The sequence below is a fragment of the Spermophilus citellus genome, assembly GCF_964194105.1.
Source record: "Spermophilus citellus genome assembly, chromosome: 3".
Taxonomy (NCBI): domain Eukaryota; kingdom Metazoa; phylum Chordata; class Mammalia; order Rodentia; family Sciuridae; genus Spermophilus; species Spermophilus citellus.
The window spans coordinates 83,098,048-83,122,781 of NC_138184.1; positions in this window are offsets into that span (position 1 = coordinate 83,098,048).

Genomic DNA, 24,734 nt, shown 5'->3' on the forward strand with positions numbered 1-24,734 from the left:
GGAAAGTGGGGTGACCTGGAGATCAATATGTAAAGCAAAGTTCCTTGGACCCAGGAAAAAAAATACTGTATTTTCTCTGCTAGGTGCAATATAGAGAAAAATAAATAAAAACAAGATGATATAAAAGTAAAAGGGGACTTGTAAGGAAGTGGAAGGGGACCAGAGAGTGCGGGAGGAGTGAGAGATGGAAATTGGAAGGGTGAATACAATCAAAGCACATGTACGCATGTATAAAATATCACAATGAAGACAGTAATGAGTCCAATGAATGTGCATTAAAAATTATGATTTTTTAAAAGTCAATCAAAAGAAGTTTTGGGTTTGGGAGCATTTCAGATGTCAAATCTGCATTAGGAATGCTCAGCCTGTGTTGTCATTATCATTCAAGACAGGGATCCTGTATTCTGAAAAATCACACCCAGCCTCTGGCTGCTGGTTGATAGGATCCCAACGGCCAATGGACTGACCGTGCCAGGTGGGATGTCCAACCCCCGCTCTGTGAACTGTTTCTTGAGTGGTCCTCATGGTAGGCTCTGGGTAGACACCACTTTATGTCCCCAGTGCCTGGCACAGAGAAAATCCTCAGTAAAGCTTGTTGACCTGGCCCAATCGGTGAGACCTTCCATGTGGGGCTCAGAGATCATGGAGAGGAACCAGACCTGACTAGACAGGGCCTGGAAATGTCTCTCCACCCTTGGCTCCTTCTCTCCTGTCCAGGCCCCAAGAGCATTTGTAAATGGATGCTCCCCGCTGAGCCTCCAGCTGCCTCCCACCACCCCTTCCTGTCCTCAATGCCCACTCTGCCTCCTGCTCCAGAGACATCTGCCTTGGGTCCCCCAGGAGTCAGCTCCTCACTAGAAAGTCAGCGAATCTGCATGCCTGCAGCCTGGAAATATTGATTTCAGGTTGAATCAACTTTCTCCCGAGCTCCTCCCTCTGTCATCCCTCCATCAAAGGAGGCCAAACACTGTGCAGAAGGTTCTGACACCGGACTTTGAATCTGGACAGTAACTGGGGCTCAGGGTGTATGGGGCGAAGGGGGGACAGAACAAAATAAATCCCCCTTCATGGAACCGTCAGAGGAAGACAGACTTGAACAATGAGCAGACGGTCCTCGCAGGCTCGATGACAGACGTTTCAAACTTATCACGCCCTGGCACTATATTAAGGCCCCGAGATTACAGTGAGGTTCATCAGAGAAACATCTGTTGGCAATCAGCACAGAGCCACCAGATATGATTGCTCAGAGCGCAACCCGGGCTGGGGGCAGGGAGATCCCATCTCTGCAGGGGAAAATGTCCAAGAGACACTGTCCCTGATGTATTGGGATTTCCTGTGGCTCACTTCCCTCCTCTCATAAAACCAAGGACCTTAATTCAAATAGGCCCAGGAGCATCTGTTAGGAAGCGAGATACATTTCCAAGACCCTGAAGTCAATAGAAGTAATGGTGGTGTGAACAACGACTACCCGGTAGAACTTAGTAGGTGCTCAGCACTAAGGGGCATTATCTCATTTCATCTTCCTATAACCCACCAGATACTTAATATTGCCACCCCTCTTTACAGCCTAGGAAACTGAGGCCAGGGAAGGGAAGGAATTGTCACAAGGTCAAGTATCTAGTGATTCATGGATATGGTGACCCACTCTCCTCTTTTACCCAGACTGAGGGTTTTCCTGGGATGCAAGACTCCCCGGGTCGTGTCCCTGGGATGGTCCCAGGCAAACCTGGATGCAGCCCGACTCTGAGTTCACATCTGTCTGGTGTCAAAGCTCACCTCCTGATCCCTTCTGGGGCACTATCTCTTGTGTTCTCGGCTCCTTGCTATTTACCAGGACAAAGTGTTTACTCAACACCTACTATGTGTAGGCACCACTCTGGGCACTATAGAAAAAATAAGTGAAGGACTAGACAAAAAAATCTGAAAACCTCTGCTTCTCGTAGCTATAGCCGTAGCAACTCTCATATTTAGTGCATATTCCCCTAGACTCCCTATCCTCCTGAGACTACTTAAGTTTAATCATTAACAACAAGAGAACTGAAAGGGCCACCTTTCTGGTGTCCTGTCCTGCATAGTTCTGAAAAGGATCTGTAGCCACCTTCTAGGAAGGTGTGTACCCACAAGGCTCATCCACTATATCACATCCCTATGTCCCCTCTTCAGTCTAGAAATAGGATGTCCTGAGAGGCGATGTGATCAAAGGGAACACAATCAGAAGGGTTATAAATTGGGGAAACCTGGACTTGGGAAAATTCCTGTGCACTGCAACTAGGAGACGCCCTTGCAATTCAAGGGGTTTCACAGAAATACAATACGGGCTCCTATATTGTAGGATTTTGGAAACAGCTAGACCCAAACTCAAAACCAGACCTTTCGCTCTGTTATTGGGTGACTTTGTTGTGCACGTCTTAACCTTAGCATTTTTGATTCCTATAATAAGAGAACCTGCTCGAGGTGCCCGCCTGAAGCAAATTAACACATACAATGATGCAATGAACCGACCCGCAGAAAGGACTTAACTACCAGGTCCTGTTGGTCTAACTCACTCAATCTTTATGCCACCCCTAGGTTTTGAGGATTACCCTGGTTCCTGATGGGGAAACTGAGGCCAGCACAGGCAAATGAACCAATCCAGAGTTCAAAGATAGCATCCGAGACGGGGTTTAGATCCAGGGTGGTGTGGATTAAAGTACGATAGTTTAATAAGGACTTAGATCAAAGCACAGATGAAAACCCCCACCTCCAGCTATCCAGAGAGCACCCTAAGTTAAAGGAAGCAAACAACACTCAGGTGGCTAGAGGATGATAGTTGGGGTGACAGGAAGGAGCCAGGGGCTGAGATGGCTTTGTTAGCCGGGGGCTGGTCAGGCTCTGGGGAGCCCAGTCAACTGCTGTTTGTATTCGAGGGCCATTTGTCCACATGGAATACGTTCGAGAGTGGAAGGCCATGCGGTGGACAATCACAGGCAACAGGGGGAGCTGGGCTTACAAGCAGCACCTGGACTGGAATACCTCTAGGAGCTGCTCCTGGGGCCCAACTGATGGGCATTTGGGAGGAGGGCAGCCAGTCAGTGGGCGTGAGGATCACACCCAGTGGGGAGGGTTAAAAGGACCCTCTCTGGCTTCAGGGGCTGTCTCTGCTCTGCTCTTGCTCTGAGGTGGGACTGGGTTCGGGTCGTTTTGCTGAGTTCCTCTGTCTCTCTGATTCTTTTGCTGTTCTACTGCTTGGGCAAAATGAGAAGCTCAACATTTTCTGATCCAGGGAAAGAAAAAAGAACACTGAGGTTGTTAGAGATGGGAGGGACGTTTAAAATCTGAATCCAGGGGACTGAGCACTCGAGGGATGGTCTATCTCTGGAGCAAAGTTTCACTGGGCTCTGGCATCCTTGTGAGTCAAGGTCTAGGGAGGGGGAAGGACCAAGAGGGGAGGGAGCTGAGCCATTAGGGGGGGGGGTCGCACTCTGCTAGTAAAAGCTGGCTCTACTCAACTCTCAAAACATCTTCTCTGCTTCTTAGTCTAGTTGCTCAAAGTCTAACCTGCAGGGGGACTTACTGAGAGCTAACATGGGGGAGAACTCGGAGGGCTGAGCCTAGGGTGGCCATTTTATCACCTCCTGGGTCTACACAGTGACCCTATGTACTGGGAAAACCCTGGCTCTATCCTATTTCCTCCCACTTGCCTCTTTGCTTCTGACTTGAACATTTTCTCCCGTCTTGCAATCTCAGCTCCTTATATGCTGGAAAGGGAGTTGGCAGCCCAAGATGGCTCAAAACTAAAAGCTTCCACTTACAAGCAGCAGGGGACCCTGAAGCCAGAGAGGTCTCCCCTAGGAAGGGGAGGGGGCCGGGCACTGGGCACCTGCTCTGGAAGGAGGTAGCCTTGCCTTTTTGGGCTACAAAGCCCAAGTCTTAATCCCCTCTGGAAGCTGGCTGGGGCCAGGGGCGGTGTGGTTAACTGTCGATGTGTTAGCCTTACTCCAAGCTCAAGGCTCCAGTACTGCAAGTCCTGCTAGTGAAGTCCACACATGCAGTAAATAATCAGGGACCACAAACCTGCAGGTGCAGTGGGTTAACACTCGAGCTCCTGGGAGCCTTGCTGGTTCTCATGCTTGCCCCTCCGCCCACTTGTGGATCAACTGCCAGTTACAAGAACCTCTAGGTGAAAAACCTGCAATTTACCTTGGCAAGGGGGAACCCTGAAATTCATCTTCACCTCTAAACGTTCCAGATCACCGGGCTGACTCTCTGAATCGGGTCCCCGCAAGATCAGTGATGCGGCAGACGGTGTTGTGGTGGGCTCATGATGCCAATCCAGCATTGTGGGGTTCGGCTGGATCTCTAGCAATCTTAACTAGAACAAAGAAAGGCGCAGGACGTGCTGAATTAATCGCCCAATTGGCTTGCATGCCCAGGTGTAGCGAGGGCTCTATTCAGTATGGTGAAGAAAGCCAGCCTCCCGGTGGAAGAGGGTGCCCATGGCAGGACATTATTAAGCAACTTTCACACTGATGGGGACACTCAAATGTTCCACATAAGCCCTGCCACCTCTCACACAATGGACAAAGCTGTCCATCACAGGGGCCTTAGAGCCAGGAGGGAGCTTTGAGGACCTCTTGATCAACTTGGTGTGGTTGTGCCTGAGACTTGTCCTTGTTGGACACTTCCTGAGTGTCAACTATGAGGTCATAAGTTCCCCCCAATTGCAGCCCTTGAAGGGGATTTCAGTTCATCTCATATCTGGCACTAAAATGAGATGTCAGGTCAAGCAGTAAGGACGAGTCCTGGGCTGAGCTGGCTTCAAATCCTAGAAACCTTTTCCTTAATGAGAAGGCATAGCTACCCCACCTGTACTGCACGGGGTTGGGTGAGTGGGATCTGCAGGTACGTGGGCCTCTTAAGATTTTATGCCATCTTTCTAAACTGAGCTGTCTCCTAAAGAAGCTATAGCCCTTGGCCTTACAAAAGGTCAAGGAAGACGATTATCTTTGACCTTGCTTCTAACCTTGAGCAGGCTCCTGGTTGAAGTTCTTAGCAATCAGCTGGGATCATTGCAAGGACTAACCAGGGCTTCTCTGGTACTGGAGAAGTGTGCCTAAAGGCTCAGGGCTTGGCGTTAACACCTCCAGGACTGGACAGTGGGCATGTGACGTCCTGATCCTGACTTCCCTCCCCAACCCTGATGCCCTGTAAGTGAGCTTTCTTACCTATCAGGACAGTCCACTAAAACACTGAACAACCTTAGGACGGGGAGATGCCCTTCAATGCACCACTCCCAAAACGAGGTCACCTGCACCGTCCAAGCTACAGGAAGAATGTCTGCCATGCTGGATCTTGCTTCCCCTTGGGGGACCAGTGCCCTGGCCTCCCACTGCAAGTGCCTTAAATCTCAACCTGTGAAAGTGAAACCTGGCCCGCGTTTAGGGGTCAGGCATGACCTCAGGTGACCTTGAGGCACATGAGGAAGTGGCTTAATGGGCAAAACAAAGTGTAGTAATTGGACGAGGCTCCCCAATGGGGTCATCTGGGAGTCAGCAAGTACCTTAGAGGTGCCACGAGAACCGTTTACCTGTTGGTGCCCATCTTCCACTGCCTAACAGCTTGGCGGGGAGTCACGTAGCCTTCCAGATAGGAGTTCACCTCTGGCTGGAATCGAAGGGGCTGGGGAGGCCCTGTCCCCCTGTCTCAGACTGCCTGTCTTGGCCACAGCTGACAATGGCCATGAGGGCACATATGTCATGCATCATGCCAGGTCATCCTTGAGTGCCCTTGAGTCCCTTAGAAACAGAAACTGTCCCTCCAGGTAATGCCGCTTGACAGCTGGTGTCACTCTCAAAGGTGGGAGTGTCCAAGAATCAGGCTTGGTAGTTGCTGATGGGGGAAGGGACGTGGCCAGAATCTCTGCAATTCTCCCCATTCCTCAGACTGATTCGAATGGGCCATGAGCAGAGACCCCATGCCACTCCCCTGGGCTCGGCACAGGTCGGCCTATCTGTTCAAGTCCCCTGTGGGCTGGTATCTGCAGTGAGTGTCAATGCTGTCCCAGGGCATCCAGCCCATGGAAGACAAGTCCTTGTTATTCAAGGGAACGCCTGCAGGGCACCCTGGCATCAATGATGCAAAGCTGACAGTGGCTGAGGGTGGCACAACTGAGGCTTCCTGGGGTCAGCTGTCTGGCCATGAGTCAAGGAGCTCTCCCTCTGTCCCCCCCCCCCCAGAATCTATCCCCACTTAAAGGGCCAGTGTCTACCTTTAGCTGCTTCATGCTGATACGGGGAGGCTGTCCTAGTCTTGTCCCCCCACATGCTCCAGAGGGGACAATGGGTGATGTGGAGTTCTGAACTGGAAAGGTCCCCATGTGTCTGAATATCTAAACGGGGGGCCCCTGCAAGTTATATCACCAGGCGGCGTCTCCTGGTAGAGCAACCTTGACGAGGTACTTGTCCTCAGCACAGTGCCTGGGGAAACCTAGAGAAACCTGTGGAGGATCGTCTAGAACAAGTCTTACCCTCAAGTGAACCCACCAGGGAACTCCAACTCTAAAGCAGTTGGGGCCAGTATCCCATGAGGGTCCTTATTCAGGCTGAAGTTGGTCTCTTGATGACTCTCCATAGACGACCTGTCTTCCTGGTTATACTTCTGTAAGAACCGTATCAAAAAAGGAATTCCACCTAAACTTCTGGGGCTTGACCAAGTTCATAAGCCATGGTCTATATCTTCAAACCAAGCAGTGGTTAAGGGTTGACTTAAGTACCCCAAAAGGACAACTTGGTCTGCTGGTTGGGGTCGCTTGGGCACCTAAATGGGCGGTGAGGACTCAGAGTCTCCTGGTGCTATGTGGCCAGGATTTGCTGGAGGACATAGCTGGCTTTCCTGTCCCAAGGACAAGATATAAAACTAGTTACGATTTCCAAGAGCTGTAAAAACTTCCTTGTTGCAAGAAGCGGTGGCCCGTGACAGTTCTGGAGGAGTTTGGGAGCTCAAGTGGAAATCGTGTCCTGAGACACCTAATGGATCTTAATTCAAACTAAGCTTCGGTATTTTTCCCCAGGATAGATACTAACGTGTAAACAGTCCCAGGAACTCACGCCAGTGAGTGACCCTTGTCGGGTCCCAGTGGATGCACTTTAAGGGGTGGCGTCATGGGGACATGTCCGCACTGATCACTGGGAATCTTGTACCTGTGAGCCGTTCTGAATCAATGTTGTGTCCCCACTTATCCTGTCCCTGATCAAGCAAATAATGGATGCAGGGAGGTCATTAGATCATGGAAACATGGAGATTTAAACACATATATTAAATTATGTAAAGACATTAATGAATAGGGGCAAGTCTTGCAGCTGCAGTAGAACAGGCTTTAGATGTCAGGCCGAAAACATGCTACAATTGTGAAGAAACAGGATATTTTTTTTTTTTTTTAAAGAGAAAGTGAGAGAGGAGAGAGAGAGAGAGAGAGAGAGAGAGAATTTTTAATATTTATTTTCTAGTTCTCGGCGGACACAACATCTTTGTATGTGGTGCTGAGGATCGAACCCGGGCCGCACACATGCCAGGCGAGTGCGCTACCGCTTGAGCCACATCCCCAGCCCCGAAACAGGATATTTTAAAATGAGTTGCCCCATAGGACGAGGGTTTCAAAAGCTAGGTATCAAAGTGGTAGAACACTGGGTATTTTCCCACAAACAATGCCGTAGAGGGAGACATTGGGCTAATGAATGCCGTTCTCAAACCACCATAGAGGATACTCCGTTATCAAAAAACGGACAAGGACCAGGTGTTTATCCATGATATCGTGGAGAAAGGCATTGGGCTCCATTGCCAAAAAACGGACAGGAGGGCCCAATGCTCCGGGGCCCACAACCACAAATATACGGGGCACTGGAGGAACCCAGCAACATCATCAGGGTAGTGCCCAGGACACATTATCCATCAGATCCCTCATCAGACAAACCAGAGGGAGCACAGGGTTGGACATCTGCTCCTCCGCCAGAGCAGTACTAACTCCAGAGATGGGAGTTCAAATAATTCCCACAGGAGTAAAAGGACCTCTTCCCCAAGGAACAGTAGGCTTATTATTGGGACGCAGTTCTTCTACTCTAAAAGGACTTATGATATGTCCTGGGGTAATTGATCCCGATTATGAAGGTGAAATAAAAATTATAGCTAGTTCTCCAAGAGGTATATCAGTAATTTCACCAGGAGATAGAATAGCACAGTTATTAATAATACCCAGCCTGCATGATAAATTTTCAGCCACACTATAGAAAGAGGTTCCAGGGGATTAGGCTCCACAGGTGCAGATCAGGCTATGCTGTCTTTAAATTTAGATTCTCGCCCAATGCTAAAACTAAATATTCAAGGATATGAATTTAATGGCCTCTGGACAAGGTGCAGACCTTAGCATCATCTCTCGTCAAGACTGGCTGAAACATTGGCCATTACAACAAGCCAGTCAAGTGCTTTGAGGCTTGGAGTGGCGACTAATCCTCATAGAAGTGCAATGGTATTAGATTGGAAGGATCCTGAAGGATGTAAAGGAACTATACAGCCATATGTATTGGATCATCTTTCTATAAATTCATGGGGACGAGATGTCCTAGATCAATTAGGTTTGACATTAACAAACAACATCAATTCTAATGTGCCCACTATTATGGCTAGACAAGGTTTTAGGAAAGGAAAAGGATTAAGAGAAAAGGGACAAAGTACAGTGGCACCAATACAAATAGATCAAGAAATAGATATGGATTGGGTTTTCGGGAGGGGTCACTGAGACAATAAAAATTACTTGGAAATCAGAAAGACCAGTATGGGTTCCTCAGTGGCCCCTGACTAAAGAAAAGATACAAGCAGCCCATGACCTGGTCAAACAACAATTAGCAGAGGGACATATACAACCTTCCATATCTCCCCATAATACTCCCATTTTTGTCATCAAAAAGAAATCTGGTAAATGGAGATTATTGCAAAATTTAAGAGCCATTAATAATGAGATGGTTATTATGGGACCTGCTCAATCAGGGATTCCCCAATTGTCTGCTTTGCCAAAAACCTGGTATGTTTTAGCTATAGATATTAAGATTGTTTTTTTTTTTTTCAATTCCAATTCATCCTGAGGATAGTCCACGTTTTGTATTACTGTCCCTGCCTTGAATCATGAAGGTTCTGATCAGAGATATGAATGGAAAGTACTCCCTCAAGGGATGGCTAACAGCCCAACTATGTGTCAAATTTATGTTAACGAAGCAATCCAGCATCATCTTAATGGCTCACCTCCTCTCAACCATCAATTCTGGCAAAATGCCAGGGGCCATTCCAACTGGGCTGTGGCTCTCAACACCACACACAAATAGGTGAGATTTATAATCGATGTCCCGAGTAGAGAAGGCAGGAATCTGCCATCTTTTCCTTCCCACTCATTTTTTTTTAATGAGCATGAATTGCTTCTACTGAAGTAGATCAGTCCTGACCCTGGGGCAGAAAAGTCTAATGCTGTGCTGATCATAGGGAGCAGATTTAGTGGCCTCTGGGTGAGTGAGTCATTTATATAAAAGCAAAAGCTTTTCCCAAAAGACTTCTGGGGGCACCTGAGCTAGTTAAAACAACTAGTTTCAACTGTCCTAGCAACTCCAAGCTGTCCTGGGAACAGTTCCTGGAGACTCCCTACTAGTCTCTCAGATCTGAAAGTCCTTAAGCCACCTGGCCTGATCCCTCTTTTTGTATGAAGAGGGGAAACCGAGGCCCACATGGGAAGACAGGCTCTCGGTGTCTGGGCTGGGACTGCCACCCAGATCCTGGCTCATGGGTGTTAGCCTCTAATATATAGCTCCTCCCTTTCCTCTTCTTTCCTGAGGAAGCATCTGCGTTGATTTGATCGGTGCCTTGAGTAACTCTAATTCCATTAGCAATAAATAATGCACTCTCTTCATTCTGAGGAGCATTGATTGGGGAGGAAGGGAGGGAGGATGAACAGCTGTCTGGCCAACTTAGAAGGCACTGGCTTAAGTACATGAAGGCACAAGCACCCAGGCCTTGGCAGAGGCGGCCTGTGGGATCTGTGGAGTCTGATCCAGCCTTAGACTCAGCTCTCTATGCCAGCCTTGTTTTTTAGCATTGCTACAGGCTCTCACGAGGTGTAGCCCCTGCTCATGTCTTCTAGAACTTGGCATTTACCATGCATCAGTTGCTGAGAAATCCCAGCCAGACAACCCTTTGACCAACATCTAGCCTGAGGATTGGTTCATTGTCTACCAGGACTTGGGAACCCATAGGAGACCTAGGAAGGTTTCCACGACCTCCTCCCTCTTAGCCAAAGACTTGCTGTACTAAATCCCAAGAAGTGACAGACCTGAATGCTCTCTAGATAGAGGGCCTGGGGGCAGATGGAGCAAAGCCTGGAGCAGGGAAGTGGGCAGATGTCCTGGTCCTGCAGGGGTGATCAGCACCTCCGTGTAATGGGACAACTGCACTTCCTGGATCGAGATGGGCTTTAAGATCACGTGTTGACTTTCTCCAGGTGAGTGAACACAGGTGGGCTGGCTGGGCTTTCTCAGCACTAAGCTCGGCAGGAACAGTGATGTCAGCAAAGTGATCAAGCCGGAGATCCTTGTTTCCCCTAGAGTAGAAGGGAGAAGCTCGAGGTGCTGAGCTTCCAGGAGAGGCAAGAAGCCTCGGCTACTCTGCTACAGAATGGAAGGAGTCTCTTGGGGTAGACCACAGCTGCAAGTGCCTCTGCTGTGTTAGGTTTGGAGTTAAAATCTTACACTCGCCCACATGCAGTCCTTGGGGTCAGCTAGAGTTGGCATACAGACCGCAAGAGAACCCTAGCATTCTGGGGAACCAGAGACCTAGAGGCCTTAGCTAGGTCTCTAGGCAGCCCTTGCCCCATGGAAGAGATGCCAGGTGGTGTCCGGTGTGGTCCATACCCTATGGAACCCTCCCTCCCTCCCTCTGAGTCTTCCATATCGGGATGCCCTTTGAACTAGCTCACAACTTCTGGCTCCATGGGCACACAAATGTGGACATTCACACTGGGTTTCCACCTACTGGACAGGCCCTTCTAAGGGGACAAGTTCAAGTCCATTCAGCCACTGAACAGCAGGAACTGACAAGAGGGTGAGCTTCTCTCAAACCGGAGAGATGCCAGCCCTAAACATTGATACCAAGAAGGTTTGTGCAGTCCAAGTCGCCCAGACCTGGGTGAATGAAGATGGACTTGTGGTCACATATTGGTCAACTGAGGTATCGAGTACCTAGTACCTTTCCCCAGGGGCCTGGATGAGTGGACCTGACTCGCCCCTGAGCTAAAAGCCTGGCTGTGCTTTAAGCCTCTGTTTCCGTTCCAGCAGAATGGAAGCCCAGCTTCTGTGATCTGCATTATCCCTAAGGTATTACCACAAAGGGATTCAAATCGCCACGGCCAAGCTTGGGGTCACTTGTGTCAAGTGTTGGAGAAAGAGGCAGCATACATGACCCACTGCCCTGGCCTCCTCTTGCTGCACCACACACTAGCAACTGAAGAACGAGTTCCACTCTGTGGGCTGTATTGTTGGATTCATGCTGGGTCTGGGCCTTGTTCCCAATGGCTCTTATCCTCTGTCACTTAACGTCTTAGAACCCCTTGAGGAATGAGCCTCTTTCCTCTGTCAGTGATCGGCTTCCAGGTGAGCATTTGAGCTGGGTCAAACTTCACCTTGAGGGTGAATGGCTTTAGTTCTGTGGAGTCTTCCTCCTCCCCCTCAACCTTCTCTTAGGTCATTCAGCCCTAGGGGGGTATTGTTCTCTGGCTGCCATATCACAATGGGTAGTGACTTTGAGAGGATGTAGACATTTCTGAGACATTGAAGGGCATTGGCCTGGAAGGAGATGTCAGGGGTAGTGACGGGTCCTTTACATACTGCTTCTCGGGCACCTACACCAACCACAATGTTTCAGATGTGCTTGGGCCCAGGTTTGCATCCCAATATGGAACTACAAAGACTGGGGTGGAAAACAGTCAAATCGGGGCTGGCATCTAACCGCCTCCCCCCAACTTCCTAAGCCTTTCACATCTTGAAGGCTTAAGTTCTGGAAAACACAAATGCATCTCAAACTCCTTGATGCCTGGAAACACCTGAGTACACCATTCAACAGCAAATGCCTGTGCACCAGATTCCTAGGTGCTGAAGATGTGGCAGAGAATGCCCTTGCTTGCAGAAAGTTTTCAAGACCCAACTGAAACATTGGGTAGTGGCATGACCTATGAAGGAAACTGAAGCCGGCGTATGGAGCGGGCAGAACTCGGGAGTCGTGGGCTCAGGTTCTGACCTGCAGTCTTGGCTAGACATGGAAGCCTTTGATCTACAAATATCATCAAGCCATAACATATGCTTCCCCCTCAACTGAAGAGCTAGGCTAGTGTCAGTTAGACTGATTACAGTTGTGTACCTGTGACTGTCTTTGGCTAGCCTTCCCCCAGGTACTGGGGACTTTGGATGCCCTGACACCCATTGTTGGCAGTTGCTTCCTTTGAGGGAAGAAGGGGAAATGAGCACATGAGCCCCAGTGTGGGCTTCCCTTGAGCACCTGGTACATCCAAGTTCTCCACCTCGCTAAGGTATACTGTGCATGATAGTCTCTGCACCTGGAAGACCTAAGTCCTTGCCCTGGTTCTCCAAGGTGGCAGGAGAGAACCTCCTTAGGTGGCGTCTCTGGCCATCCCTGGAACAAGGATAGCCTCTTCCTTCTGACCAGGGCCTTGGTGCTCCTGTAGAGGCATTTCTCAACCTCCCCATCTGCAAAACAGACCAGCAAATGGGCGTCTGCAAATGTTCCTGGGCCTTCTCTTTCCTTAGAGGTTGGAATCTAGGGACTTCTGAGTTGGAGTGGGTGGCACTTTCCACAGGGCTGTGAGCCTTTTGGGGTAAAAAGTGCACTAGCAAGAGGTTGACTTCTAGGTTAGTGGTATAAACTTAAAGGGTTGGAAAATCGGGCCTCAACAATGTTTAAACGTCATCTTTGCACCCCAGTGACAACTTGTGGTAGAGGGCATTGGGCCCATCTTGGGCTACTACAAACCTCACCTGTAGCCCCGCCTTCCAATAGTCAAAGGTACTAATGCAAGTGCTGCTCACACTCTAAGGCTTGTTGAAGCAAAGGACAGGTGGGGAGGGGGACACTGGGTAGATGCAAATGAGAATTTGAGGCTCCTATCCAGGTGACTCTGGGCTGGTTGTTTAACTTGAAGATTCGGGTTTTTCTGTTGCTCAACGATTTTGTACATGTGGCTACCTGTAACCAGAAGGAGTTCTGCAGGGACTAGGGACTTGAACCACTCAATCCGTCAAATCCTGCGTGGGCCATTGACACCTACTGAGTAGGTGCTAGCTAGATTTGAACACCTGAGAATCGTTTCCATGTATGAGTCTTAAGTTTGCCTGAGATTTTACTTTCATGAAAGGATCCTCAGGCTTTCAAATACTGTCAGTTTGTGCTTGTAAAGGAAGCAAACTGACACGCCCAACTCTTCCTGGGGTCTGGACTCCATTTACAAGTGCTGAAGGTCGTTCTCAAAGAGCACTTGTGACTTGGGCTATAACTTCTCACTATATCTTTGTACCCAATAAAAAGCTACCTAAAGGGAAATAAAGATGTTCACTGGAAAATAGGTGTTGCTCTTGTAAGGGGAGCCACTCGCTGAGAGCTTACAAAAGTTGAATGAGGCTCTGAAGGGAGACCTCTAAACATGGAGACTTCATAGCCCACCATGATGCCAGGCGGAGCACATCTACATGCCCCAAGTCTTAAACCTGGAGCAAAATGTCCCGTCACCTGCTTGTCCTTGAAATGTCAAATCTGGAATGACTGCTGTCCTATTCCCAGCCTGTCCTTGTGGCCTCCAGCTGATCGGACAAATCTAGCTCTACAGGGGAGGAGGGTGGCACTAAGTTGCGTCTGACACCAAGCTCTGTTGCTGGGACCTTAAACCCAAGCCCTTGCATGGCCCAGGCAGGGAAGGGCTGAGAGCAGACCAGGAGGGGGCTGGACAGTAGACACACAACTACTTGAAGCATGGCTCAAACACCTGAGACAGTGGGAGGGCCAACTGTGCTGCCAGGACTGTCCAACAGGTACTAGGAAACTCGAAAGTTTCCATAAACCTCACTTGCAGGGCCCAGACTGCTGCTCCAGGCCAGGTGTGAACACGGGCAGAAGCCTGCGGACACTCCTTGGCTTCTAGCGCTGGCCATGTAGGCAGAGTCCTGTACCTGTGGACCTGCCCATATACCCAATGGTCAGCTCTTCCAATGCAGAGAACGTCAAAATCAAAAAGCACTAAACCCAATGCTGGCTTGAATGTGCTCCCTCGACCCCATCCCCAACTTCCCTTATGGGTGAGCCTGCAGCCACGGCATTGCCCAGGAAGTACTCACTTATACAAGTGAGAATTGTCCCAGTGTGCCTCTGGGACGTGATCTTGACAGCTCCTCTAGAAGCTGAGGACCTTCGGAGGCTACCCACTATGGCTGCCTAGAACTTCCGTTTTTATGGACAAGGGGACAATCTATCTTGTCAGATGTGCTCTGTGACCTACAAGTCTCAAAGATTACCCAATCTCTTGGGTATAGCTTGGCTAAACACTCGAATTCAGTGGGAACACCACTATACCTTAAGTAACGTTCTTGGTCTCAGCATGACTAAACACACGAGTACATGTCTAGGTCCATGCTAATGTTGCCATAAGACGCCATGGTGTAATGGTAAACCACTTGAAATGTCGGAACACTTGGTTTGGCTGACCACCCCTGACCTAGAAGTCTACATTCTGAATGCTAAACCAAACTATCTTACAATTGCATTCTTTCCGAGAAACTGGAACAAATGGCCTTAGTAGGGAGACTGGGGATCAATACCTTTTTTTTTTTTTTTTGCTCAAAAGATGCGTAAGGATCTTGACTTGTGCCCTTACTTCTTGTTGAAGCGACCAGTATTCAAAGCACCTCACAGCAAAGCCAGTCTTGTGGGCGGAGCTGAAATTGACCTAGAGGCAGACACCAGGCTTTGTTACACTCTGGGAGATGATGATGGAGCTAGGAAATGTGCATCTCGGCTTCTTGGCTACCTAATGTGCCCTCAGCAGGGACTTCCTGCTGCCACAATTCCATATTGACTGCATTCTTAAAGCCTGTTTCCACCATGAGTTCTGTGGTGGAAGTGGGTTCTCAAGGCACAGGCTCTGGGTATCTGGGCTTTGAACTTGGATGTGAGAGCACCGTCCGTGCCTCTGGCCTCCCTCAGGAGGGAACTCTGGAATCGTGCTACAGAAAGGCAAAGGCATAAAAGTCCTCTGTTTGGAGGACTCCCACAGTAACCCACTGTGGTCACCACTCTGGGGTCAGACTGCTCTTCACTGTAACTCCATGACCCTAGACCTAGCCTCACCTGTGCAATGGCAAGCTGGTAGGATGTCAATTATATGAACGTGCGTGGCCCTAGGATGGACTCGTGGGAGGGCCAATGCTAACCCAGTGTGTTTTCTTGGGGTCTAGACTGAGATGATCTCAAGTGTCGGAGTTGGCCTGAACCTGCTGTGTGCTTCCCCATCTGCCAACTTGGCCCAGGTCCCCTGACTATCCACTGCTGACATCAAACAGATCTGCTTTAGATTGAAGTGGACTGAAGACCTTCACATTCTAGAGACGGGTGCATGAGGGTGTGTTCACTCTTCCACACAGTCAAGCCAATGTAGTTGCAGAACGTATTGAAACACGGGCTGCATCCTGAGTGAGGTGCATCCTCTAAAGGAACTGAACTGAAATGGTGGCACTCCTAAGTGGCACATGGGAAGGCCTTGAGGGACTTTAGCACGATATCATGTAAATGATCTCTGAATCTCCCAGTGAACCATAGGGTCCATGCTGCATGCCTATCGCAGAGGTAGGAAACCCAGGAGTTGCAGAACCAGAGTGAAATGCTGCTCACATCTCCTAGTCATGCCAGGTTGACTAATCTCAATCTGTCAAGGTACTTGACTCTCCCCATTGAGATTCCAAATTGCTGCAAAAATGCAATTTGCAACCAATCACGTGAACAGTCTCTTGATATATACTAACCTCATGTGCATCCTGCTTGACTCTGCACCCTGGTTGACAGGGTGGAAGGTGGCTGTGTCCTCCATGTTCCCAACATGGCAGACTCTTGTAGTTAAGGGGAGTGGCACATGACAGAAGTGTGCTAATGGGCTCCATTATGGACGGACCTAAGCACAGAATTGCAAGTAGACGGGATTGTGTTGAGGGTCCCGGAGGAACTGGACCCCAGTGAAGCAGCTTGACACAGGCCTGGCTTCCTGGAATCCCCAGGGCTTGAATCCCTTGAGCTTGTTCTAAGGGAAAACAAGCTTTCAACATCTATCCTTGAGATGCCTTGTGTTTTATTCACACACATTGAACTTGGTCCAGCACCTTCTTCTGTGCCAGGGTCTCGGGTCTGTTGACAAGCAGATTGGACCATGGCTGGCTGAGTCTGGAGGGTGAAGTCATGTGGTACAGGACATGGCTTGGTTGGCCTGTGGGATCCAGGCAGTTTCAGCTCCAGGAGTCGTGAGTAGGTGGGTGACTTGTACCTAGCATCTCTTGAGGAGTGGTCAGGAAGATACTTGGACACTGTCGTCCCTGTAAGTGTCTAAACAGTGCAAGCTCAGAAGCGGGGGTCCTTCCTTGCACCTTCCTTGTACCTGGCCGTGTTCCTCAAGAGCAATGACTAGATGTGGACATTCATGCTGAGTACCCTGACTTGTGCCCCAGTTTGGGGAGCATCATACCTAACAGATGCTTTGTGCAGACACAAACCCTGGTCTATGCTCAGGGTGGGGTTGGGGGGGCAGCAAGGTTCATGTCCCATATGAATGCCATCAAGAAGGCATCTGGTGCCTTCTCTGGGCCTGGCTTTCCTATGGAGCAAGACGTGGTCTACCTTGTCGATTGTCCTAGGTGAACTTGAATGTGCACTATGATAAACGAACTGAGAGTCTTCTCCAGATGTTGACTGTTCCACTGTCTTCGTATGCTTTCTTGTGGGCCTGCCAACAGCAAATAGAAGGGTGTCCATGTTTCAAACCATGTATCTCTTCCATCAGCTTTTGCCTGGCCCCTCGATGCTTTCTCTAGGGGACACGTAGAGGTGAAGGGTTAATTCTCATGGAGGAGTGTCCCCATCGTTCCATTATTCACTACGGACAAGCTTTCCTTTGCAATTGGACTTGTCTGACCTAAACGTAGCTATCCCTGCTCCTTCTGGATCACTGTCAGAATGTTATGTCCCATCTGTGACTTGTCGTCTTGTAGACGACATAGTTGGATGGCTTTCCTAAAAAGGAAACTAAGCTGACTGGCGATAGCTCAGCTGACTAGGGTGCAATGGCCCTTAACTCGCTTACTACCAAACCAAGGTCAGTTGCTTTTGTTTGGACTTTTGGCCCCTAAACCTTGTTGTACATATACCCTCACGAACTGGCGCCTCTATGGCATGGATCTCCAGAAGGGACTTCTGCTGGCTTCAAGAAGGTTCCATATTGGTGTTGCCAAAGGACACGCATGCTCTATTGAGTAGCACCTTGGTCATTTTAGCCAAAGACGGAACATAACCAGGAAATTGTCCAGGGTATTTGAAACCAAAGCACCAGGAGCTCTCAAACCCAATTATGCCCTATGGGCAGGTGTTAACTGTCCCGATACAGTCTTTTGTTCTGTCAATGTCCTCGAATTAAGTTCTAAACAGGCACAAATGATTCTAAGCAGTGTTCCTTGCAAGATATCTGCATAAGTTGGACTTGCCAAGGATGCAAAAAAGTCAGAATCTTGGTATTGAAGTACTTTTACCTTGAACATGCTTGAACTTGTGGTGATTGCCTGAACTTGAACTTCAGTGGCTGGCCTTACCGAATCCTCCTTTGAGCCTTTAAGGCCCAGGCCTTAGCATCCTGGGCTCATGCCCAACAAGCAGCTAATCCTCGTTTTTCCCGGGCATCCTCACTACACCCTAGTCCTTAACAGATGTGCACTTAGAAACAGCAACCTACTAACAGGGAAGCTACTCAAATGGTTTACAGCCAGAGTGTTAAAACTGTGGCTATGAAATGTGGGGCAGGATTTGCAAAAGGGCTTTATCCTTGCTCACGCTCGTAGGCAGATTAATTTATCTGCCTTATCAGTGCATCCCTGCTGTATGTGTCTATCACATGCCATGCCCACAGCCACCGGGGCATATGGCACATGAGATGCTGCAGAGACCTGTTGCTAGGTGCTTTATATAACTCCACTGGGGGACTGGGGGGGTTGTCTCTGCCCACTTCTCAACAGCTCTTTGTAGCACCCTTGCCTGTCGCTTGGTGATGATACCACTGAGCTTGCAGCTCCCTGGAATGTCCTTTCCACCCTCTGTCCAGGCTGCAGTCAGTGTTCAGGGCTTGAGTCATGCCTTTGCACCTGATGGAGAACCACCTTCAGGCATTTTCCCAGCTGGCTAATCAAATGGCATCAGTAGGAATGTTTACAGCTTGCTGCCACTTATGGAGGTTTATCAGAGCCCTTAATATCAACCCACCCGTCCAAAGCTGATAACGGGATGGGGGCCAGGATGGGAAGCCTCCAGAGAGCTGGTGAAGACCAGAAAACAAGATGACAATCTAATCAGACTTCACCTAGGACCCCTGTTTGGGCTGGTTACAGCTTCCTGGGGATGACACGTCAGTGGCACCAGACAGATGCTCAGCACTTGGTAGTGCTGGTCTCTTCAGCCCTGGAGCACCAGTCCCGGTACCATATGCTCATCTCCATAGCGATAAGATGCTTTTCCTAACACTTGTTAGGAACTGAGCCTGGGTATTCGTCTTGCCTCTACATGACCTTGAACCACTTTCATGGACATTCTTGACTCTCTCAAATGGGGGCACTCTTTGAATCGGTTAAGGGCATACATGACCTCCAGGCTCATACCTCATCAGATCTCTGACCCTGTAGTCCTAAATCATGAATGACTCTTGACCTGACACCAGAGTCCTACTGCCCCTTTTGGTAAGAAATCAAAGTGTCTCTACCTTCGTGTTTCCTTCTTAATGGCTACGATGACTTGGAAAGTACACCCTGTCACCATGCCACCTGAGTCTTATGACACTAGACATATATTTGATCTTGGCAACATGTGATCACCTAACCACTAACAAGGCACAATCTCTGGTCTCGGGCAGACTTGGTGGCCTTGTATACAGTCTCAATGTGAGAGTGGCCACCCCAGTGACCAAGAGTGGCCGTGGTACCTTAAACTGAACACGGCTTCCTTCTATTCTAGGATCACTTGCTCCTTAGAAACTGTTCTTGGTCAGGTGCAAAGGCATGACTTAAGCCCTGACCACTGACTGCAGCCTGGTCACAGGGTGGAAAGGACATTCTGGGGAGCTGCAAATTGGTGGCCTCCACTGCTTGGCACCCAATTGTAGTCTGAAGTGCTGGCTCAATGCACCCCTGGCACCAAGTACGGACAACAGGCTGCTCAGTCTTGACACCGGGAAGCTGGAGGTAGTAATGCCTGCTCTACAAAGTTCACAAAGCTGCTAGGGAGGAAAGAAGGGGAAGGGGACCCCTAACTCTGGTTTCAAAGTTGTGGTGCTCTTGTGGACAACTGGCTTCTAATTCCTGCCGGTCGGGATGAAGAGCTGGCGACTGCACAGACTGAGGAAGCGTCCTGATCGAACAGTGGCAGGGTTCTGGTAGCGGGGAGATGAAGGGTCCCCTGGCCTAGCATGCTTATTCTTCCTCTGGCTTATTGTTTTGAGGCCCTGACTGTCTAAGCAGTCTGCATTTGAATCCGCCTTTCTGGCCCAATGGTATACTGTTGCGAGTTGAAATTTTAAGTGTCTTCTGCTGAGATCTTCTTAGACTTGTGTCTTGATCGAACCTTAAATTAATCTTGGTTGTGGGGGAGTCGAAGATTAGCAGACTGGAATGAAACAACTGTCGAAGTCTCTTAGTAACTGCACCATTATTGATCAGACCTGTGTCTCTATCCAAATAGCTGATCAAATATTGAATAGAATGAATTGGTTCTCGTGTGCCTGAATAAATGTCTCCCGGGGGACGTGACTCTATTAGTTCATGCTCTGCCACCCACATCATCCAGCTATGCTTGAATGGTTTCATCTGCAGAAATGTTTCTTTGGCTCAGGTGTTTCTGGGAGTTAAGATGGTTGCCTAAAACGCTGCCCTGGCATTCTAGAACCTTCCTAGGACAACATAAAGCTTATCGCTGACCTCTGCCTTCTAATCCCTTCCTTTACTAGGCTTGAAGGCAGCTTGTGGGAGTGGTGTCTGAAGATGAGCCTGCAGGGTTAGGCTGGGAGCTCATGCTTGCAGACCTAAGCCACTGATAGACTGAACCTTTACTGGTGCTGTTGGCCTCGTAGCTCACCAGGCACTGGAATAACCAAATCCAAAGGGTGAACGGAACATAAAGCAGAAATGAGATAGCTGCAGAGTCTGGGCATCACCCCCTTCAATACTTGGTGCCCAGAGGCAGAAGGGAATCCAGTCTGGAACCACTTGGTTCAAGTGCTTGTGATCAGGGTCACCAGCAATGGCTAGTGCCCTCAAGTACTTGCTGTGAGGTGCCACCTTGGTGCACCACCTCCACCAGGCCAGGATGCACAACCCTGCCCATGGGAACACGTGGCCCTCCTGAGGCTTGAGTTGAGGAATATGCTGCACAGTTGGCAGAACACTTTAAATGGGTCAAGAATCACAAAAGATGAGAAAATAGACCTGGCAAAATGTGACGTCCTAGAGCCGATTCTGGAACCGGGAAAAAATGGCATCACTGAAAAGGGAAGTCGAGCTCTAGTTGCATTGGGTCAAACTTCCTAGTTCTTGTGGCTACCTGACCCTTCTGAGGGCCAAGCTTGGTGACAGTTGAGGACCTCTGCCACTGTTCTGACCCTTCTCTTGATGTTAACTATCCCGAGCCCTTACTGAAAGGGGGAGTGTGCTAATGACTAAGAAACTGTCCACGGGCTGCTCTTCCCATAAGGCTGTGTCCAGGTAGAGCAGGATTCTGAGCAGTGCCCAGTGGAGCCAACCTGTCCGTCTTGCTGGAGAGCCAACAAAGGCTCAAGGGAAAAGTATCCTGGTGGCGTGGCCATGTTGGTCAGAGCTGGTCTTCCTGAACTTAAGGGAGTAAAAGGGGTGTATGGAGGTGAACACAAGTGACCGTTGCCTCCCATTGCCTCTCCCTGCCTCCAGAGGGTCACTAGCTGTGGGCAGATGCCCGTGAACATAGCCTTGAATGCAGAGGCCTCTTGAAGGATTTTGAGGGCAGTGTTGACCATGTGGGGGCTGTGGGCACCCATGGATGCTGTGGTCTGTTTCTGGATTTTTGTCATGGTTGACGCAGCTCGAACACCATTGCTGATTCAAGTCTCCTACTCTGCTTGACCCAATGGGGCCTTTGGAAAAGGCGACCTCGGAGCTTGGCCCAGAACCGGGGAGATCCTGTCGTGAAATGTAAGGGGAATGATCATCTGGGTTTCTCAGGGTAATCCCAGGGATACCAACCCAAGGCCCAAAGCCTCACCCTCTGGGAAGAATCTGAGGTCCCTTGAGCTTTCAATGCCATCTTCAGGGGGACACTAGCTTTCTGAGATAAATTGACTCTAATCTCTCTGTAAAAGGGGAGTTTAAAAAAAAAAAGGCAGAACATTGGCATTACTGGAAATCATGCTGACAAGAGGGCAGGTGCCTGTTTCTGGAAAGACAGAGGGCTAAACTCCAAAGAGGAAACAGAGACCATGAAGGCAGACGGGCTATCGGGAGACTCGGGATGCCATGAGCCAGAGGGGTTCCCCAGGCCGGGGCTGAGTGAGGGCCAAGTTAGGGGCACATACCAGTGTGATGCCTGGCTGTTGTCACTGGCTAACTAGCTACTAAACACAACTAAGGGTAACTCTGAGACTCGGGACCCAGCATCTGATAGCATTTCTTAGGTGTCGCTAAGAACCTAAAGGAGAACATCAGGACTTTGTCTCCTATATCTAAAGACAAAGGAAGTTGATAAGGACCCGTTTTGGTTTCGGATATGAGGTGTTGCCCACCAAAAAACCTCATGGGGGGCAATCAATGTTCAGAGGTCAAGTGACCATGAGAGCTATACCTTAATCGGTAGGCTAATCCACTGAACCAAGGAATAACTTGAGGATTACTGTCCAGGTGGTAACTGTAGGCAGGCCGTGTGGCTGGAGGAAGTGGGCCTTTGAAGGTGTGCCTTTGTACTGTCCCTGACTGGCCTCTGCTTCTGCAGTGAGGGCCTCTCCTCTCCCACACCTGCCACCAGGTTCTGCCTCACCTGAGGCTCCAAGCAAGGGACTCGTCTAAGCATGGGCTGAGGCCTCTGAAGCCATAAGTCACCCTAAATCCTAAGTTCTTGCCTTGGGTTTTGGTCGCGGTGATGAAAAGGCTAAGGCAACCTACAACGTGAGGCTGGAGTGGACACCCAGTGTGACGTACCAGGGTCATGGCTCTGAAGGGGAATGGGGTGGACGGACCTGTGCTGGGACACTGGAGGGACTTCTCTGATACAGAATGTCCTCACTGTGGTCACGAGGGATTTGTGGACTTTAACTGGGAACACTCAGCCCCAGGGCTCAGATGGACCACTCCTGAGGTCCTTCCAAGGACATGGCTCCCTTTCTCCCTCTAGTCCTCAGACCTCTTCCTTCTGCTGCCAAGAGCTCGACCTGCTCGAGTCAGACTTGAACTTGTCAGTTCTCGGACCTCTGCAGGCATGTCTGTTTCAGGGTCTTGGGCCTCCCCCATGATGAATGGAGCGATGTGGTTAAAAAGCCGCCCTGGGGAGCAGGTCATGGGCTCGGCTGCTCCCAGTGGGAGTGGCTTAATGGAAGGTCTCAGGAACCTACGGCAGCTCAAACAGGAGGGCCTTAGCATTAGAACTGCTAGAATGCGAATCGGAGGCTGGGAATTGAGGTATTGACCCATGCCAAGCTCAAGCTCGGCCTGATGCGACACTCTTGATCTATATTCTACTTCCTGGCCCACTCCGCTAGCCAAGTCTCCAGGGGGATGAGATTCCTGGCTCTGATAAGCTAATTGGAGTAGTCACTGATCTTAAGGGACAAGCCATCCAAGGCTGAATGGCATATCAAAGGCTTGAGCTGACCCATCATGTGCCGCTTAGCCTTATGACACTCGTCTTGGTCACCTACCTTCCTCGGGGACCTGGGAGGAAATAGATGTCAATCCATAGTCCCTAGCTGATGGGACTGCATGCTGGTCCCAGACTTGGAGTCTGGCAGTATCCGAAGCCTTGGTCGTCTTTCCTCCACCTATCCAGAACCACACAGCTGTGTAGAGACCCTCAGCTACTGCTCTGCAGTGACCGTCCTAGGACACTTGACAAGTAACAAATGGTTAGAACCTGAACCTTGGCTCTTATCTTGACCCAGAGATCTTCCTGGGGAATTCAGCTAAAACTTGATTCTAAGCTACATAGTATCATCGCTGTGCCCGCCCTACCTGATGGGTGATAGTCCCATGAGAGACGAGTGTACTTGGGGTCTGAGCCCGTGGGCTCTGGCCTGAGACACCAGACAACTCTGGGGGTGGATGCTGAACTGGGAGTGAGCAGGAGGGGTTGAGTCTCCTCGTGGAGAAGGGAGCATTCCAGAAGACAACTGGAAGCGGGCCCTTGTGGCCACAGTAGAGACTAGACAGAAAGGCTGTGAGCCCAGAGAAATGGGGTGTGGACAGAACATCTCGGAGTTGCCAGCACCGAGATGGTCAATGAAGTTGCTGGAAACCAACAACGGCTCACGCAGGAATGGGTTGCCCATGGGCTGCTGGAGCCGTGCTGGATCTGGGGATGGGGTGTCGGCCCCCTACTCCCAAGCCCTAACTTGGCCCACTTCAAGGGTTTGACCTCCACTCGGAACCAGCTCTACTAACATGGGCTCCCCTGGTCAGTGACCAGGCATGCCAGTGATGGCCAGGGAGGCCTCTAGTAATGGACACCCTTACTTTCAGCCCACCAGGTTGACGGTCTGAGCACAGCCCGACTCAAATCCGAGTCATGCTGAGCCCCTCCTGAAACAGTGGAGGTAGGGGAGGCTGGGTTTCTTGGGCCCAGTCCCCGGGAGCCCCATGTAAAACCCGAGCATTCCTTAGTCTTATCAAAATGGAATCTGCATTGTCAGAATCGCTTTCTTGTTCTCATGGCCTAGAACATGTGGCAGATTGGTGGACACTGAACTTTGTCTACCAGCTGACCAGGCCCTGAGCTTGTTCCTCCATACCCTGTGGCACCTGTATCAAGTGAGCTCAGTTGCTAACCTTGATGACCTTGACTCTTCACTCTCCCCCTCCCCCCCAAACAATGACCATTGAGCTAAATGCCCATCTCTGAATTTGGATGGAGGGCTCAGGACTTCCATCCAGATGTAGTGATGTTCATGACACACACCAAAATGAGAAGGTGACTCCGGAAACTCACCTTAGCCAGAAAAGGGGTAAAAATACAGATGTGGAATGGAAAAGGAAATGGCCTAAACAGAAGCCAGCAACATCTCGGAGCCTAACTCCTGATCTCTCCATAACATGGAGACCTAACCCTAGAAACACCCAGCACACAGACCTGTCAAACTGAACACCTGGGGACTTGAAGTAGGAGAATATGAAGTAGGTCTCTTCTGGGTTATTGCT